Source organism: Felis catus, chromosome A1, assembly GCF_018350175.1.
Source record: "Felis catus isolate Fca126 chromosome A1, F.catus_Fca126_mat1.0, whole genome shotgun sequence".
Lineage (NCBI taxonomy): Eukaryota > Metazoa > Chordata > Mammalia > Carnivora > Felidae > Felis > Felis catus.
The window spans coordinates 54,885,424-54,903,603 of record NC_058368.1 but is presented as its reverse complement, the minus strand read 5'-3'; the positions used below and the strand labels follow the sequence as shown (position 1 = coordinate 54,903,603).

General features: G+C 35.8%; 1 long non-coding RNA gene across 1 annotated transcript in view; it reads left to right on the top strand.

Moving 5' to 3' along the window:
• LOC123384597 overlaps window positions 1–17,979 on the top strand; it is a 191,288-nt gene extending 173,309 nt beyond the window's left edge. Inside the window, exon 3 of the long non-coding RNA XR_006595932.1 lies at window positions 17,077–17,979. This is a non-coding gene — a long non-coding RNA (uncharacterized LOC123384597). The remainder of the gene's footprint in view (window positions 1–17,076) is intronic.
• The last annotated feature ends 201 nt before the right edge of the window (window positions 17,980–18,180 follow it).

The following is an 18,180-nucleotide window of genomic DNA, read 5'->3' as shown; positions in this document are numbered from 1 at the left end:
CTATTGTTGATAATGCTGCCATAAACATTGAGGTGCATCCATACCTTCAAATCAGTGTTTTTGTATCCTTTGGGTAAATACTTAGTAGTGCAGTTGCTGGATCATAGGGAACTTCTATTTTTAGCTTTCTGAGGAACCTTCATACTGTTTTCCAGAGTGGCTTCCCACCAGCAGTTTGCATTCCCACCAACAGCGTAAGAGGGTTCTTCTTCCTCTGCATCCTCTCCAATGGGTATTGTTTCCTGTGTTAGGAATTTTAGCCTCTCTGACTGGTGTGAGGTGTTATATCATTTTATTTTTATTTACCTGATGATGAGTGATGTTTAGCATCTTTTAATGTGTTGATAAGCCATCTGGATATCTTCTTTGGAAATATGTCTATTTATGTCTTCTACACATTTCCTAACCAAATTATTTTTTGTGTGTTGAATTTTAAAAGTTCCTTATTTATTTTGGATACAGACTCTTTTTCAGATATATCATTTGCAAATATCCTCTCGCATTCCAAAGGTTGCCTATTAGTTTTGTTGATTGTTTCCCTCACTGTGCAGAAGATTTTTATCTTGATAAAGTTCCAATAGTTCATGTTTGCGTTTGTTTCCCTTGCCTCTTGAGACATGTCCAGTAAAAAGTTGCTATGGCTTGTGTCAAAGAGGTTACTATCTGTGTTCTTTTCTACAATTGTGTTGGGTTCCCTTACATTTAGGTCTTTCATCCATTTTGAATCTACTTTTGTGTATGGTGTAAGAAAGTGGTCCAGGTTCATTCTTCTGCATGTCACTGTCCAGTGTTCCTAACACACTTGTTGAGGAAACTCTCTTTTTCCTACTGGATATTCTTTCCTGTTTTGTTGAAGATTAGTTGACCATGTAGTTGTGGATTCACTTCTGGGTTTTCTATTCTGTTCCTTGGTCTATGTGTCTGTTTTTGTCCCAATACCGTACTATCTTGATCACTACAGCTTTGTAATATAGCTTGACGTCTGGAATTGTGATTCCTCCAGCTTTTTCTTTTGTGATATTGCTTGAGCTATTCAGGGTCTTTTGTGGTTCCATATAAATTTTTGGATTGTTTGTCCTAGCTCTGTGAAAACTGCTGGTGGTATTTTGATAGGGATTGCATTAAATGTTTAGACTGATTTTGGTAGAATAGACATTTTAGCAGTATTTGTTGTTCTAATCCATGAGCATGGAATGTTTTTCCATTTCTTTATGTCATCTTCAATTTTTTCATAAGTGTTCTATAGTTTTCAGAGTACAGATTTTTTTTACCTCTTTGATTATGTTTATTCCTAGGTATATTATGTTTTAGGTGATATTATAAATGGGATCTATTTCTTGATTCTCTTTCTGCTGCTTCATTCTTAGTATAAAAATGCAACAGATTTCTGTATGTTGATTTTGTGTCCTGTAACTTTACTGAATTCCTGTATCAGTTCTAGCAATTTTTTGGTGGAATCTTTTGTTTGTTTCTTTGTTTTATATAGAGTATCATGTCATCTGCAAATAGTGATCCTTGCTGATTTGGATGCCTTTTATTTATTTATTTTTTTCTGGTTATTAAGGTTGGACTTCCAGTGCTATTTTAAATAAAAGTGGTGAGTGTGGACATCCCTGTCTTGTTCCTGACCATAGAGGAAAAGTTCTCGGTTTCCTCCATTGAGGATGATATTAGCTGTGGGTTTTTCAAATATGGCCTTTATTATGTAAGGCATGTTCCCTCTAAACCTACTTTGTTTAGGGTTTTTATCATGAATGGATGTTGTACTTTGTCAATTGATTTTTCTGTATGTATTGAGAAGATCATATGGTTCTTATACTTTCTTTTATTAATGTGGTATATCATGTCAATTGATTTGCAAATATTGAACCACCCTGGAGCCCAGGAATAAATCTCACTTAATCATGTTAAATAATTATTTTAATGTACTGTTGTACTCAGTTTGGCAGTAGTTTGTCATGAGGTTTTGCATCCATGTTCATCAGGAATATTGGCCTGTAATTCTCTCTTTTTTTTTTTTTTTCAACGTTTATTTATTTTTTTTGGGACAGAGAGAGACAGAGCATGAATGGGGGAGGGGCAGACAGAGAAGGAGACACAGAATCAGAAACAGACTCCAGGCTCTGAGCCATCAGCCCAGAGCCTGACGCGGGGCTCAAACTCACGGACCGGGAGATCGTGACCTGGCTGAAGTCGGACGCTCAATCGACTGTGCCACCCAGGCGCCCCTGTAATTCTCTTTTTTAGTAGACATTTTGGTTATGGAATCAGGGTAATGCTGGCCTCGTAGAATGAGTTTCTATTTTTTGGAATAGTTTCAGAAGAATAGGTATTAACTCTTCTTTCAGTGTTTGGTAGAATTCCCTTGTAAAGCCATCTGACCTTGGACTTTTGTTTGCTGGGACATTTTTGATTAGTGATCCGATTTCTTTGCTGGTTATATAAGTCTGTTCAAGTTTTTTCTCTAATTTTGAATATGGTGTCATGTAGGCAAATTTTTGTTTGATTAATTGTATCCTTAGGATAAGAAATAGTATACTACCTTTTTTTTTTGGTGCAAAGTGTGATTTTATTAAAACATGGGGATAGGACCCATGGGCAGAAGAGCTCCCCTGGGACCATGAGGAGAGACTGGTTATATACTATGGAGTTGGGATAGGTAAAGTCCAGGGTAAGTTTCTAATGAGATTTTCATCTGCTAAAGAAGACTCACAGGATACTGGAGGCCTAGCTATTGTCAAGCTAAGGTTGTTTTTCCCTCTAGCAAATCATTAGCATTAAGACAGTAGGGAGTTCCTGGAGAAACCCTCAAGTATTTGTCAATGGGCTGCAGGTTCTAAGGGACTTTAATTTTATCTGCCATTTCCTTCTGCCTTTGTTTCCCACATCATTCCCCCCTTAACTATTTTGACCATTAAATCTTTAAGGTTTCTGAGAGTGGGAGGTGCTTTCTTCTGTAACATCTTCCTGCTGAATAGGGGCATAGAGATGTCCCTACCTATAGTTCAACATTGGTCAGTTGGGATATTTATATATAGGAATTACCAAAGGCAGAGGCAGCCAATCCAAGGTAGACGACATATATGAATCTCCTTGAATGGAAAGGATCATCTATCTTCTAGAAGTTATAGCAGTGAAGGAGTCTTGGCACTAGGCAGGGAGACACCAGAAAAGACAACAAAATAAGGTTAATAGTATAAAAGAAGCTTAAGGCTTTTTTTAATACACTACCATTTTCTGTAAAATAAAAATAAAAACCCTTTTGTTCCAGTGAGTTACCTTGGACCTTTTAATTGAAAATCAGTTAACTATAGAGTGTGGTCTATTTTTGGACTCCATTGATTAACACATCTCTCTTTATGACAATATTCTAGTGTCGTGATTACAGCAGTCCTATAGTAAGTCTTTAAGTCAGTTAACAAAAGGTCCTTAAGTTTTATCTTCTTCCTTAAAATTATTTTGTCGGTTTTAGGCCCTTTGTAATTCCATATAAATTGATGAATAAGTCGATTTCTTAAAAAGTACCTGCTGAAAATTTGATTAGCATTGCTTTAGTTTTGCATGTCACTTTGAGGAAAATTAATCCCTTACCAATATTTAATCTTCTCATCCATGAATATGATAGAGCTTTCAATTTAGGTGTTCTTCAGTTTCTTTCAGTAATTGTTTTTTTTTTTGCCTGTTTGTTTGTTTTGTTTTTAATTTTCAGTGTGGAGGTCTTGTATGTGTTTTAAGTTTATTCCAAAGTGTTTCCCATGTTTTATGCTGTTGTGAATGGTATTCCAAATTCAAGTTTAAATTGTTTTTGTTAATATACAGAGATATGATATCTCTGCCAACTATCCTAAATTTATTATTTGCTCCAGTAGTGTTTTTGTGGAGTCCTTGGATAACTTACATAGATGTCATGTTATCTAAGAAAAACATTCTTTCGCTTATTCTTTTCATTCTCTATGTAATTTGTTTGTCCTACCACCTAGCAATAGCTGTGACCACTAAAACAATGTTGCAAAACAGTAGTTAAGAATGGACATCTTAGACTTATTTGTGATCTTAGAGGGAAATCATTTAATCTTTGACTATTAAGTATGATGCAAGCTCTAAGATCTTCATAGATAATTTTTATCGAGATGTAGAAGCTTTCTTTTATTCCTAGGGTTTTTTAAATAGTGTTTTTATTATGAATGAATAGTGGATTTTATCAAATGATTTTTCTATGATTATTGTATGATTTTATTTTTAATTTGTTTAAATGATGTATTTTATTGATTGATTTTTAAAACTTTGGTCAATCTTGCACCCAAGCATCACCTCATTTGTATAGAATCATGCCCCTGCTTCATTGCTCTTAAATTGATATTTTATATTTATTTTTTATTGTTTTTTGAATTTGTATACTTTATTCACTTTTTAAAGATGTTTTTGTTGCTACAGGTGATCTGATTCAAGGTAATCTGCTAAAACTGGAAGCAGTAACCCCCCAACTTGTAGTTCTTTCTTTTGTAGAGAGCTGTCTCCCTGTTCCCCAAGTAACTATTCCATTGATGTATTCAGGATGCCATATTTCCAGCCACCTAATTAGTCATAGGTTTATTTCTTTAAAAAAATTTTTTAAATGTTTATTTATTTTTGAGAGAGAGACAGAATGCGAGTGGGTTAGGGGCAGGGAGAGAGGGAGACACAGAATCCGAAGCAGGCTCCAGGCTCTGAGCTGTCAGCCTGCTGTCGGGACCTGTGTCCTGACGCAGGGCTTAAACTCACAAGCTGTGAGATCATGACCTGAGCTGATGTCGGACGCTCAACTGACTGAGCCATCCACGCGCCTCCTCATAGCTTTATTTCTGATTGACTCTTCATTCTTATTGCCAGAATGATTACACTATCAAAAACTCTGATTTCAATCTTATAGCTCCTTTAAATAGTTTTGGATTTCTAGGGAAATGTATTTATTTGTATTAGAGCCATTTAAAACTTTCTGCAGATTATTGAGATTTCAATAAATCTTAGGGTTGTGTACGTGCTATTATTAACCTCCCTTGTAGAATAACCTGTCAGAATACTGAATTCCTACTTGTAATTATAAATCAGCTTCAGGGGTTGCCACACGTGAAACTAGATATCTAGAGCTATCCTCAAATTTCTTAAATTTATGTTCTAACAACCTATCTTGGACACTTGCTGTCCTTTGAATTTATTTAGTCTAACAATGGTGTCTTATTAATGTTTATAGTACTTTACCTTATTGACAATCAATTTTATTCTTTTTTCTCAAAGTTTTCCATATTTCCTCACCATATTTCTGATAGTTTAAGGTACCTATCAACATTGTATCTATGTTTCCTATACTATAGTTACTGTGCAATTCTGTACTATACTATATAAGGCCTTGGTGAGAGACGCTTTTCACAACTATATGAATTATGTTTCATCAGTGTTCAGAGGGGGTTCTATGCTTTCAAGATCCCCCATTTAATTTTAGCTCATTTCTTAAAAATGTCTTTGTCATTTATAATTTTTTCGTTCTTTTTTTTTTATATAATTTTTTATTCTTATTCTCTGGTAATAGGTGGAGGTAAACACTTTGCCTGGGTTATAGGATCCACCTCAAGGAGGATGGAGAGGAGGCAAATTTATCTTTCTATAATGAAGTCAGTGACTCATTTTAGTCTTATTCAATTTTAATTTTTTAAATGTTTATTCATTTTTCAGGGGTGCCTGGGTGGCTCAGTCGCTTGACTTTGGCTCGGGTCACGATCTCGCAGTTTGTGAGCTCGAGCCCCGTGTCGGGCTCTGTGCTGACAGCTTGGAGCCTGGAGCTTGCTTTGGATTCTGTGTCTCCCTCTATCTCTACCCCTCTCCTGCTCACACTCTGTGTCTCTCTGTCTCTCAATAATAAATAAATGTTAAAATTTTTTTTAATGTTTATTCATTTTTGAGAGACAGAGAGAGAAAGAGCGCAAGTGGGAAGAATAAAAAAGAGAGGGAGACAGAGAATCTGAAGCAGGCTCCAAGCTCTGAGCTGTCAACACAGAGCCTGACACAGGGCTCAAACCCATCAGTGACATGATGACCTGAGCCAAAGTCAGACACTTAACCGACTGAGGCACCCAGGCATCCCTAGTCTATTTCAATTTTAGAAAACAACTATTTAATGTTTTATTTTTTTTAACATGAATAATTGTACTCCCTTAGTAAATATTCTAAGAATAGGAGGCACATCCTGTTTCCTTTTTTTTTTTTTTTTTTTTGGCCCAGGTTATTTCTTGTTTTTTATTTTTTTTTTTAACATTTATTCATTTTTGAGAGTGAGAGAGACAGAACATGAGTAGGGGAGGGGCAGAGAGAGAGGGAGACACAGAATCCGAAGCAGCCTCCAGGCTCTTCTGAGCTGTCAGCACAGAGCCCGATGTGGGGCTCCAACCCCTGGACCGCAAGATCATGACCTGAGCCGAAGTCGGACACTTAACTGACTGAGTCACCCAGGCACCCCACCCAGGTTATTTCTTTTAGTCTTTAATTCTAGCCTGGGAAACCCTTTGTCTGTCTGTCTGTCTTTCTTTCTTTCTTTCTTTCTTTCTTTCTTTCTTTCTTTCTTTCTTTCTTTCTTTCTTATTTCTTAGAAAGACTGTGCGAATTAGAGAAAAGGGCAGAGGGAGAAAGAGATAAAATCCCAAACAGGCTCCATACTTTAGTGTGGAGTCTAATGCAGGGCTTGATCCCCCAACCCAGGGATCATGACCTGAGCCAAAGTCAAGAGTTAGACACTCAACTGACTGAGGCACCCAAGCGCCCCCACTTTTATGTTTTGTTTTCCATTTTGAATTTTTGCTTTTTAGAGTTTTTCAGTTTTCTCAGGTACTAGCTCCATCTAGTAGAATTGACATTGGCAGATCCTTGGCCTGTGGATCAGCACTCAGACTTAAAGAACCATCACCCTTTGAGCATCTTATTACATAGACTGTGTAAAATAATCATTTTTTTGTTTTTAAAATTGCAGTACGTATTTGAAAAGAGTATGGGATTAACCATATTTCATATGGTCATGCTTTCAATTATAATTTCTTACACTTTATGCAAACTAACAAAATGTCAGCAAATCAGCATTCCTGCCTCTCCCCCTTGTTAGACCAGCTTTTAGTTCTCTAATGTTGTTTTAACTTTGCTGCCAAAGAGTATCTTGGATCTTTTCAAAAGAAGTCCTTAGGTTCTCCCCCACCCAACCCTCCTCATCTTTTACAAAACAAAACAATTTACGTAGGGACATATTTACATGCTTCTAACTAACTCATCAAATTTCAGAATAAAGATATGTTCTCAGATTTAGATTTATTGTAATTCAGAGAAACATGACCATGACAGTTACTGCAAGAATTTTCAGTGTTCTTAGGCAATGTACTTTTTCAACAATTAAAGTGTTTTTTTTTCTTTTTTATTAATATTGGGCAAACCCCTGGGAGCTATACATCTTTCACATCACTTCCCACAATGAAGGCAAACCTTAGACAGAATTATGCTGTGGGCACAAATATTTATTAGCAACCAGACACTAAAAAACAGCTAAACAGATTCTTTCTACAGCTCAGGGTTAAGTCTCACTCTGCCCTTAGGCATGGAGCTAGCAAGCTGCAGGAGAGTTTAACTGGGAGGCAGATGCAAAGATACTTTGTCAGCAGGACCAGCCATATTTCTTGGCTGGTAGACAGGCAATAGATTTCCCCCTTAAAACAGAAGATCGGCAGAACAGGAGATATCAAAGCTATACTGAAATTATATTAGCCTGACCTAGTTGCTACACAGTCGTTCTAACCTCCTACGTATCTTGAGTAATACTCGTTGTGCCAGTGTGTGTATATATTTGGGGGTGGAGGGGTGTAGAAATTATATATACAAACATATTATTATATATTTAAAGCATGTTTATACTATTCAAAATGCTCTGTGGTAAATTTCGGTCACAGAAATTGGGAAATGTAATTTCCTGTGGAGTATTGATTTCTGATTAGAGTATTTCAAATGTTATCGACTCTCTCCTAGTGGGTAAATTAAAGATAATTGACATATACATATATATTATACATATATGCTGAAGTGTTCTAAAAGTAAAATGCCATATAGTCAGTTAAAAAAAAAAGACAAATAGGGGCACCTGGGTTGAGTTGAGATTCTGACTTGATTTTGGCTTAGGTCATGATCTCAGAGTTTGAGAGTTTGAGCCCCACGTTAGGCTCTGCACTGACAGTGCGAATCCTGCTTAGAATTCTCTTTCCCTCTTTCTCTCTGCTCCTCTCCCACTTGCGCACTCTCTCTCTCTTTCAAACATTAAGAATTAAAAAAAAAGAGAGTTTCATTCACTCCTTTATTCAACAAACATGTTAGAGACTATTGTAAACACTAAGGATAGAGACAAAACAGTGAAAAACCTTGATTGCTAAAGAAGATACAGTACAATGAAGACAAAAACGGAGGAAAGACGTCTCTTTTTTAGTAAAGAAATCAAATTAGTCATGCTGAAAAGGGAACATTTTTAACCGTGACAAAAGGAATACAATCTACAAAGTCAACTAGTCTTCCAAAAGCCTTTTTGTTCAAACTTTATAAAAACATTGCTTCCTGTGCTTCTCCTTTCCTTAACATAGAATGTGCATCAAGGCAATGTCATTGGTAACTCACAATCCCATAATTGATGCCCACTAATATATTTTTAGTTTATGCTAAATCTAGGATGTTTATCAGTAACTTCTCTTTAACATCTATTCAGGAATTATAACAAAGCTTAACCTGTAGTAGAAGGTTGTGGGGTTTTGTTGTTGTTGTTGTTTTTTAATGCTATCTTGACCCAGGTTTGAGGCCCTGCTTAGAAGCTATTATGTTCTCTGTCTTGAGCAGCTAATTAAGACTGCACCCCCTACCACTTTCAGGCTCTGGGTTTCTTAAGGTCAGGTACCAGACAGTAGAGATAGCCCATGTGCCTTGGAGCCTGAAATCATTCAAATCAGCCAACCCTCAGGGAGCCCAGCAAACCTAGCTAACTCCACCCTACTGTCCATAAATATGCTGCCCCCTGCAACTCCAGCTTGTTCGTACTCTGTCCAGGTTGCAGTCCTCTATGTGGCCCTGTCTGGATGCCTTCTCACATTCAGAGCTGAAAATAACAGAGTTCTGCCTTTCATCTATCTAAGTGTCAGAATGTTGTGTTTCACCACCAGCAGAATTTTTAATCTTATGAAATAATTAACAATGTGAGTAATATGGTTGACTCTTGCATAGCTTTGTGAGGAAACTGCTCTTTGCTTATTAATTGGTTCCTGCTAACTACTGCAAAAGTGACTTGGGACTTTTTTGTTTCTGTTTCTGCCAGTGGTCACCAGGTTCTCTTTACTGCGTTTTCCTAGGTGTGGATACATTCAAAACAAACCGTACTAATTGGCTGTACTTCGGGGGATAGATTTTAGCCGAGACTGGGGGCACATCTCAGTGCATGGGAGTGATAGGCCACTATGTCACTTATTTGGGAGGGGCTTTCCTGTGTACTTTCACATTTTGTTTGCAGCAGGCCTGTTTCAGGAGCTGTCACTTGTTTGGCAGTGTTTATTATTATTTTGGGCAGAACTCTAGTTGGTCTGTGTGTTTTAGGCAGCCCTTGTAGAGGAAGGTGTTGGTGGGGCTCCTCCCAGTGAAAGTTATTGCCTTCTGGTCTCCTTGCCCATGTTGCTCAGGTGCTATAGTGGCGTGGCTGTCTTGTTTGCCATCACATCCTTTGATGCAGTTACTAGTGATCTTCATGCTTCTTAGTCAGAGGTATTGTATGTTGCACCCTTGGAGACTAGTAGCCCAATATTTAATCCAAAGAGGGCATGGGACAAAGATCCACCCCTGCACCCTCCTGCCAGAGTTACCCAGTTGTTTAAATAATGCAGGACCACCGAGTCAGTGTGCTTGGTCCTTAGTAAGTGTCCCACATATGAACATGCAGAGAGACTGGTACTTTGGACAAGGAGCTTAAGGATACACTCCCAAATAAATGCTGCTATAGCTCTCTAAGTGCAAATCCCCATCCCTGGAAAGTGGAGTAGGAAGCCTTGGAACAAAATGGCTGCCCAGGAGGCAATTCCAGCAACCTGGAGGCTTGCAGTGGTGACTGAGCTGACTTCTTTTCCCCTGTTGATAAGGGAGATGCTATGGAAGGAAGAAGGTAAATAAGAGATATAGCAGGACAGAGATTAACACCATGTGAGGTGCGTGAGGGGTCCAAAATTCCTTCTGAGTAGATTGATGTAGATTAGACTACTTAACTTAATATTATGTTGTAGATTGGCCAAAGGTTAGAAGCCAAGAGAGAGAACATCAAATTGATAATTAAGTGGTAGGGTAGATCACTAAAGTTTATGGCTACCAAATAAAAATGAACAAATCTTCCCAAAGATGATGATTTGGGACATCTTTGTTTATGTGCCTCTAGAGTTTACGGAGAGGAAATTTATTAAAAACCTAGTAAGAAGTTAAGGGAGTTTTGTTATCATTGAGACACAAAGCCTGTGAAAGCATTAAGATAATGCTCGAGCACAAAAAACAATCCCTGAAGACACAAAGTGAGCTTAGTAAAGATCTACTGTTTCCGGAATTGACATTCTACTCAATGTACATCTCCGATGTCACTTTGGATGATAATGACAAATGTTATCCCAATGAGAGTAGAAGTCAGTGACACAGAAGGCACCAGTGATGAGTCCATGTTCCTGTGTCTGTATTTTCTAGTTTCCTGTTTTCCAAATCAACGTCTGTTGTTACTTCCAGCAATCTCCACCACTTTACATGGTGTTTTTTTTTTAACTGTTGTGTTTTAATCCTGCCTCTAAACCATTGATCTGTGCAGTAAGTTGTACCCTCTTCAAATGACTGCTACTCTTTTATGCACCCTTCTTTTGGCACCAATTCCTAATTTTCATCTGGAGATCCTTCCCTTTCCCCTTTTAAGTCTATCTGCCTTATATAGGTTTCCTCTTGCATGTAGATTTCCTCTTTGGATTAAATATTGGGCTACTAGTCTCCAAGGGTGCAACATACAATACCTCTGACTAAGAAGCATGAAGATCACTAGTAACTGCATCAACTGCAAGAGAAAATTGCAATGTAGGTATACATCAGGTGGCCATACAGTTCATTTGACCTCGACAGTTCCAATTCACGCCCATTATTTTGTTGAATTATTCTTACTGATTAGAATATAACCAATGCCATAGAAGGTGGTGAAGAAAATCCAGATCCTTGTGATCAGTTTTATTCTCTGATATTCAGGTGTTCCTGATTTTATGTCTATTCCTATTTCCTCAGATCCAGAAGCCAACACATTTTTCTTCTTTCCTGGACCATGGTTTTTTGTTCCTTGCCACAGGCATAGTCTTCATCAGTCCAAGTGAGATCCTTATAGTTCAGCTTCTATTTACTGAAATATGCAAAATAATCACAGGATATTTTATCCACTTCTGTTTCCTGCTTACATTCAGCTAGCTGCTGTTTCATTCCAGTGTTCCATTTGGCTCTTTCTAAATAAATCACATGTGTCATTTAAATACAAATTTAAATTAAAAAGTCAAATATGTTTATAGTTTCCTGCTTTTTAAACATTAGCTATACTCCCAAGAACATTTATATTTGTCTAAATTGCATACAACTGTTAAAGTACTTGATTTTTAAGGAATTTTGCCAGTGAATAAAAATTATTTTCACTGCAAAGTAACTATTTTCACCTAGACACCAATTATTAAGCAGCAGACATCTTCTGCATCAGTGGTTATTATGATGTAAACAAAATCACATAACTTGAATTATACATTTAGCTTATAGATTTTTAAAGATAAATATGGATGTTAACGCATTTATTATAATCTGGTTTTATCAGTGAAGTTGTGTCTATTATAAGTAAAGCTCAAAAGAATTTCCAGTAAGTAATATCTAAGTCAAAAGGATGAAAATCAACAGAGATATTATAAATCTGTTCATTTAATTTATACATGATTTAATTGCATAAATACAGAAAAAAACTAGCTTATATGTGAAAAGAAATACTTTTCTTATTGGATTTCAAGTTCAATTGTTGTCAAACAGTACTGTTTTTTTGTTTTAATATTGCAAGGCTAGCATTTAAAAAGGTTATGCTACACAAGGGAAAATAATGCTATGATTCATGTACAAAGGTTATTGAAAACCAGATGTGTGTCTCCAGACATATTGGAATTTCTAAAGATTCATACAGAACTACAGGTATTCAGTGTACAATTTATATGGACATCAGTCAGAGAGACATAATCGTTTTGTATTGTGTATAGAATTCTACTAGTTTATTTTAAGGTTCCTTTCATCTTCCAGTTTATCTTAAGACACTAAGGTGTGAGTGGAATTCGCATTGTGGTTAATTTATATAATTTCCAGAATAAGCACACTGAAAATCCATACTGATAAGTTATTCTGGGATCTCCAAAATGAATTGGACTTGATTTTGTGGACTTGCATGTGTGGTGTAAATTGTCATGCAGTTAATAATAAACAATAACTTTATTTTTCATATAGATTTAATGAATATATTGGTTTAAAACTAATGCAGCAATGGCTAATAATAGTAATTTCATGAGGAGTTCTGTTGGTAGAATAATTAAAAATATTGAAAATAAGATTGGAGTTTCTACATGTGAGTATTGAATAGATAGGTTTGAAGATATCAATTCCCAGAATTCAATATGGACAGTGAAAACTTGACCAAAGAGAAAGTACTGTGTTAAGAAGACATGGAATACCACAATACCCTGAGTTAAAGACTCTTAATTGAAATACGGTGTTGCTGGGGGAAGGGTTAATCTCTGGTGCATCCATTAAAACATGAAGCAACCTAGGCAAAAAGTCTTTTATAGGAGTAGATCTTAATAAATCTGTATCAACTAGTGCAGTGCCTGACTCTGCCAGGGGAACAATAAATATTTGTTTGCTATATGAATAAGCCCATATTTCCCTTTTGCATTCCACTTAAAATATATAAAAGTGCATATTTTACCAATAAACCCATCAAACTAGCATTGAGCTTACTACAGGTCAGTTATTTAAGCTATTTACATTAATCTGTAGAACTAAATATGTGTGGTGTAAATGTGGAGTTATAGACTCATACATATATGTTTCTGTCCTCCAACATTGATTCATATTTTAAACTCTTTGGACTGTGACTTCTTATTAATAAAGAATTTCTTATTCATTTTGTGCTGGTTGAATTTAGTTTTCCATTCCTCAATTTGTAGTCTACCTTGAGTTCTCCCAACAGAGATGCAATGTTTCTCTCACATAATAACACTGCTACTTTGTGGGATTCTTTTCAGAAAGCCCATTTCTCTCTTTCTGGGAAAAATTCACCAGTACTTGGGACACTAAGTTTTCTATCCACACAGCACAAGATGTTCATTTTTATTGCTCTGAGGAGAGCTTTTAAAGGTTTGTCACCAAATTGTCTGTAGTTTCCTTTCCTACATAAATTCAACAGTGTTTTTTGCTATATATTTATAGCAACCTTCAAAAAAACTTCTGAAGTGATAGTTTTTAGCTGTTATAAAAATAACATAAAATGATTATTTTAGGTATATTCTTATTTTTTTAATATTTTTTTTCTAGTGAAGTACAGCGTACCTGCTGTAGGTCAACCTATAGCAATTCTGGAAATGCGTTAATAAACTGAGCTTCAGAAAGTGTCATAGAATGTATTTTAGTATTTAATCCTATGCAGAGAACCAGTTCTACTGGCAAACTAATTTTTTAAAAATGAACATATTTCAAGTACCAAAGAATGTCACTAAAGAAACTTCACACAGTCTTATTAGAATACTCTAGGGGCGCCTGGGTGGCTCAGTCGGTTGAGCGGCCGACTTCAGCTCAGGTCACGATCTCATGGCTCCTGAGTTCGAGCCCCGCGTCGGGCTCTGGGCTGATGGCTCGGAGCCTGGAGCCTGCTTCCGATTCTGTGTCTCCCTGTCTCTTTGGCCCTCCCCCATTCATGCTTGTCTCTCTCTGTCTCAAAAATAAATAAACGTTAAAAAAAATAAAAAAAAAGAATAATCTCTGTTCATATCAAATGGTATCTGTCAAGAAAGAATTTCATGGCCGTATCTCTGTCACCGGCATGAGAAACTGCCAATATATTAAAGATGGCCTTTTAATTTATGAGTTAGAGCAAAAACGCAAAGCAAATATCATTGTCCCTAGACAGAATATTCATTTAAATATGGAATTGCATTAAATCTGACAGTTTATAGAAAAAAGTGATCTTCAATCTAAAACAGAAAAACACTTTATTTATGCAGCTGTAATAAGAAATAGATAAAATTAAGGATCTTATGTTTTCTTACTAACACTCTTTTTTCTCAAAAATAATGATTAAAATTGGTGTATAAAAATTGGAAGTGTAAATTAAGATGGTATTCTAGTTTCCAAGTCTAAAGTGATTTCTCTAAAAATCTGAACACCTTAAAAACAAATAGTGTTATTAAGGAAAAATATGATTTTATATCATTTTATATTCTATGAAGTGTCATTTTTGTGATTAAAATTGTTTACTAAATTTTACCAAGTAATATCTTTGTGAAATTGCTAAAACAGCTTTCGTCACCTCTGATTTAAGGCATGAATAATATTATATATTAATTTAAGCATACTGTAATTAAAAAGTAGAAGTGGAAAAGTTGAGAGAATTAACAGTATCTCAGAATTTGCTCATATATCTTTTTCCAGTCACTTTGCCCAAAGATAACTTCTGTTGTGACTTCTAATATCATATGTGTTATTTTGTTTTGTATTTAAGCTGTATAATACAGTTTATGCTCTTTTTTTTTCTTCAATATATGCTCCTTTATACCCAACTTCTTTTACTTATTATACTTGGGAGATCTTCCACAATTTTGCTTGTAATGATAGTTTGTTCTTTCTCATTGCTGACTAGTATTTCTATGTTTAAATACAACCTTTTCTACTGAAAACATTAATTTTTAGTTTTTGACTATTATGAGTAATATTGGTATATACACAAACTTGTGCATTAAAATAAAAAATTTAATGTTTATTTATTTTGAGAGAGAGACAGAGTGCGAGTGGGGAAGGGTTAGAGAGGGAGATGCAGAATCCCAAGCAGGCTCCAGGCTCTGAGCTGTCAGCACAGAGCCCAGCATGGGGCTCAAACTCATGAACCATGGGTTCATGACCTGAGCTGAAATCGGACGCTCAACTGACTGAGTCACCCAGGTGCCCCCCACTTGTGCATTTTAAGGGAATATTATATTTGCCCATCTGATAACAATATACTTGAAAGGTCATTAGTGGGCTAATGGCTAATCATGTATTTGGCTCCAGCAGATGCAGCAAAAGTGTTCACAGTGGTTTACACCAGATTTAACTCCCACCACCAATAATTGAGAACTCTAACTGCGTATACTCACTAACTTTGATATTGTCTGTCTTTTAGGCCTGTCCTCAGTTGTGAAGATATTCTATGTTTTCTTTTGAAAGATTTTCTGGGGTGCCTGGGTGGCTCAGTCAGTTAAGTGTCCAACTTCAGCTCAGGTTATGGTCTCATGGTTCATGAGTTCAAGCCCCGCGTTGGGCTCTGTGCTGACAGCTCAGAGCCTGGAACCTGCTTCCGATTCTGTGTTTCCCTCTCTCTCTGACCCTCCCCTGCTTGCGCTCTGTCTCTCTCTCAAAATTAAATGAACATTAAGAAAAATTTTTAAGAAGACTTTTTGCTTACTCTTCGTAGAACAGTTTTTGTCACATACTGAGCACTTTGTAAATGTTACTCTTACTTTTTGTGAAGATTTTAGTAAAAAAGAGATAATTAGTTCTAAGAAGATAGAATTCATACTTCTTGGGGATTTACCTTATAAAATAAATAAATAAATAAGATATAAGCAGAGAATCAAATTTTTAATTTTCTTAATACAGGAGGTCTAGTTCAAAACTGCTTCTAATGTCTTTAAAAATTTTTTTAAGTTGTTTATTATTTTTGAGAGAGAGAGAGAGAGAGAGAGAGCAAGCAGGGAAGGGGTAGAGAGAGAGGGAGACACAGAATTGAAAGCAGGCTCCAGGCTCTGAGCTCTCAGGACAGAGCCCAACGTGGGGCTTGAACTCACCGCGAGATTATGACCTGAGCTGTAGTCAGGCACCCAATCGACTGAGCCACCCAGATCCCCAAAACTGTTTCTAATTTCTGATTGAAAACATTTTCAAGGAATATATTTTATAGTATTCCAAACTGCTTTTGGATTTAGGAATTTTATGTTTTTTCTTTAATATGCATTGCAAAGAAATTAAGAATATTTTCAAAATCCTTATACCTATTATATACTCTTTGTCGTGATGACATTACTCATTCCATATTTATTTTGTAAGGCAATATTTACCTAAACATCACATTATTTACCCTGAAAAGCTAAAAGTAAAATGAAACCATTTAATTCAAGAAATGAGAAATCCTGATATTAGGATTGAAAAGGAATCACTTATATTTGTAAGAACATTGAGAAAAAATATACCAACATTAAATATCAAATACCTTAGAGTGAACATTAATGAGTACTTAAATCCAGTGCTCTGTATTTTCAATAATTGGTATGTGCTTTTCAGTTAATGCATGATACTTTAATAGAAAAAAATTAAAAGGATAAAAATCTTACATAAGAAAAACTTCTTTGTGTTCCATTAATTTGAGAGACTTAAAAAAGAAAAAAAAAAAGGCAGTTGTCTGGCTTACCAGAAATGCTTCTCAATATTGAGATTGAATTCCCTTGGAAAGTAGTTGCAATCAATTTTCATTTGATACATTCAGCTACTCAATGAGATTAGATGTTAGGATTTATAGTATAACTTGTTGTGCAAATTATAGCTCTTCTGCAAGGGTGAAGACATGGAGAGAGTATGCAGTATATTTCACAAACTTGGTGTTCTGCTTTAAGTGGATACATAAAGTCGTAGTGATCTGATCAGAAGGGAAGAAGAGCAACGTTTCAATTTGAAAGGAAGCTGTAATGATTTGAAATATTGTTCTTGTAGTTCACTTGGAGTCTGGTAAAGCTATAGAAGCGGAAATCTAAAAGGAGAAAGGAACACTTCAGGCGCAGGGAATTTCTCCATTGGAAACTGAAGCCTATTTCTGTTATATGACTGCAGGGACGCCATTTACACCATGTTTATGACAATACTGGTATTGTGAAGTAGAACATCTTTGACATACGTTAAGAAATGGTAACTGATAATGTTAAGTACATCTATATGTGTATGTGTTAAAAAGGGAAATTAAACAGTAATTTAAAATAAAAATATTGAGTATACAACTTAATTCAAGCATTTCTTTCTGTTAGTTTTCATTACTAAAGTTAGACTGGAAATTCTAAACCCAAACCACTTCTTATCTGTTATATTATACATGATTAACAGTCATTCAATATAATCTCAATGTCAGAATAATAGGTCAAATATAAACTGTTGTTTCAGGCTCGGATTAGAAATAGAATCTGTCTCCATCTTGTAAACTCCTTCCTTTGTATGAGGATATATTATGTGATCAATATTATAAATCCAGTTCCTAAAATAATTTGATTCTTTCTCTATTTAGCTGTTAATGTCAGAATTGATTAAATTGAGAGTACAAAATTATGGGTGTTTACTGAAAGCTCCAACTAAAGGTCAATGGGGAAATTAAGGCAAGACTTTTTAGTAATGTAAATACTGATATTTCACTATAATGAAAAACCTGTGGTAGTCTCAGAATTTCTTACTGCATTTTGTAACATTTATTTAAGAGTATTCACTAAACTGATGAGGAGGTTAGCTTGACACAGAAAAAGGAAAAAAAAACACCTTTTTTAAATAAAAAAATATACTTTATTCTCATGCCAACATTACAATAACATAACTTTTTAAGTTTATTTATTTATTTTGAGAGAGAGAGCAGGGGAGGGGAAGAGAGAGGGAGCAACCAGGCTGCACTGCCAGCACAGAGCCCTATTCAGGCTTGGACCCATGAACCATGAGATCATGACCTGAGCTGAAACCAAGAGTTGGATGTTTAACCGACTGAGCCACCAGGCGTCCCTATAATAACATTATTATAATTTTTATTTATTATCATTATTGTCATCAGCAGCAGTGTTTCAT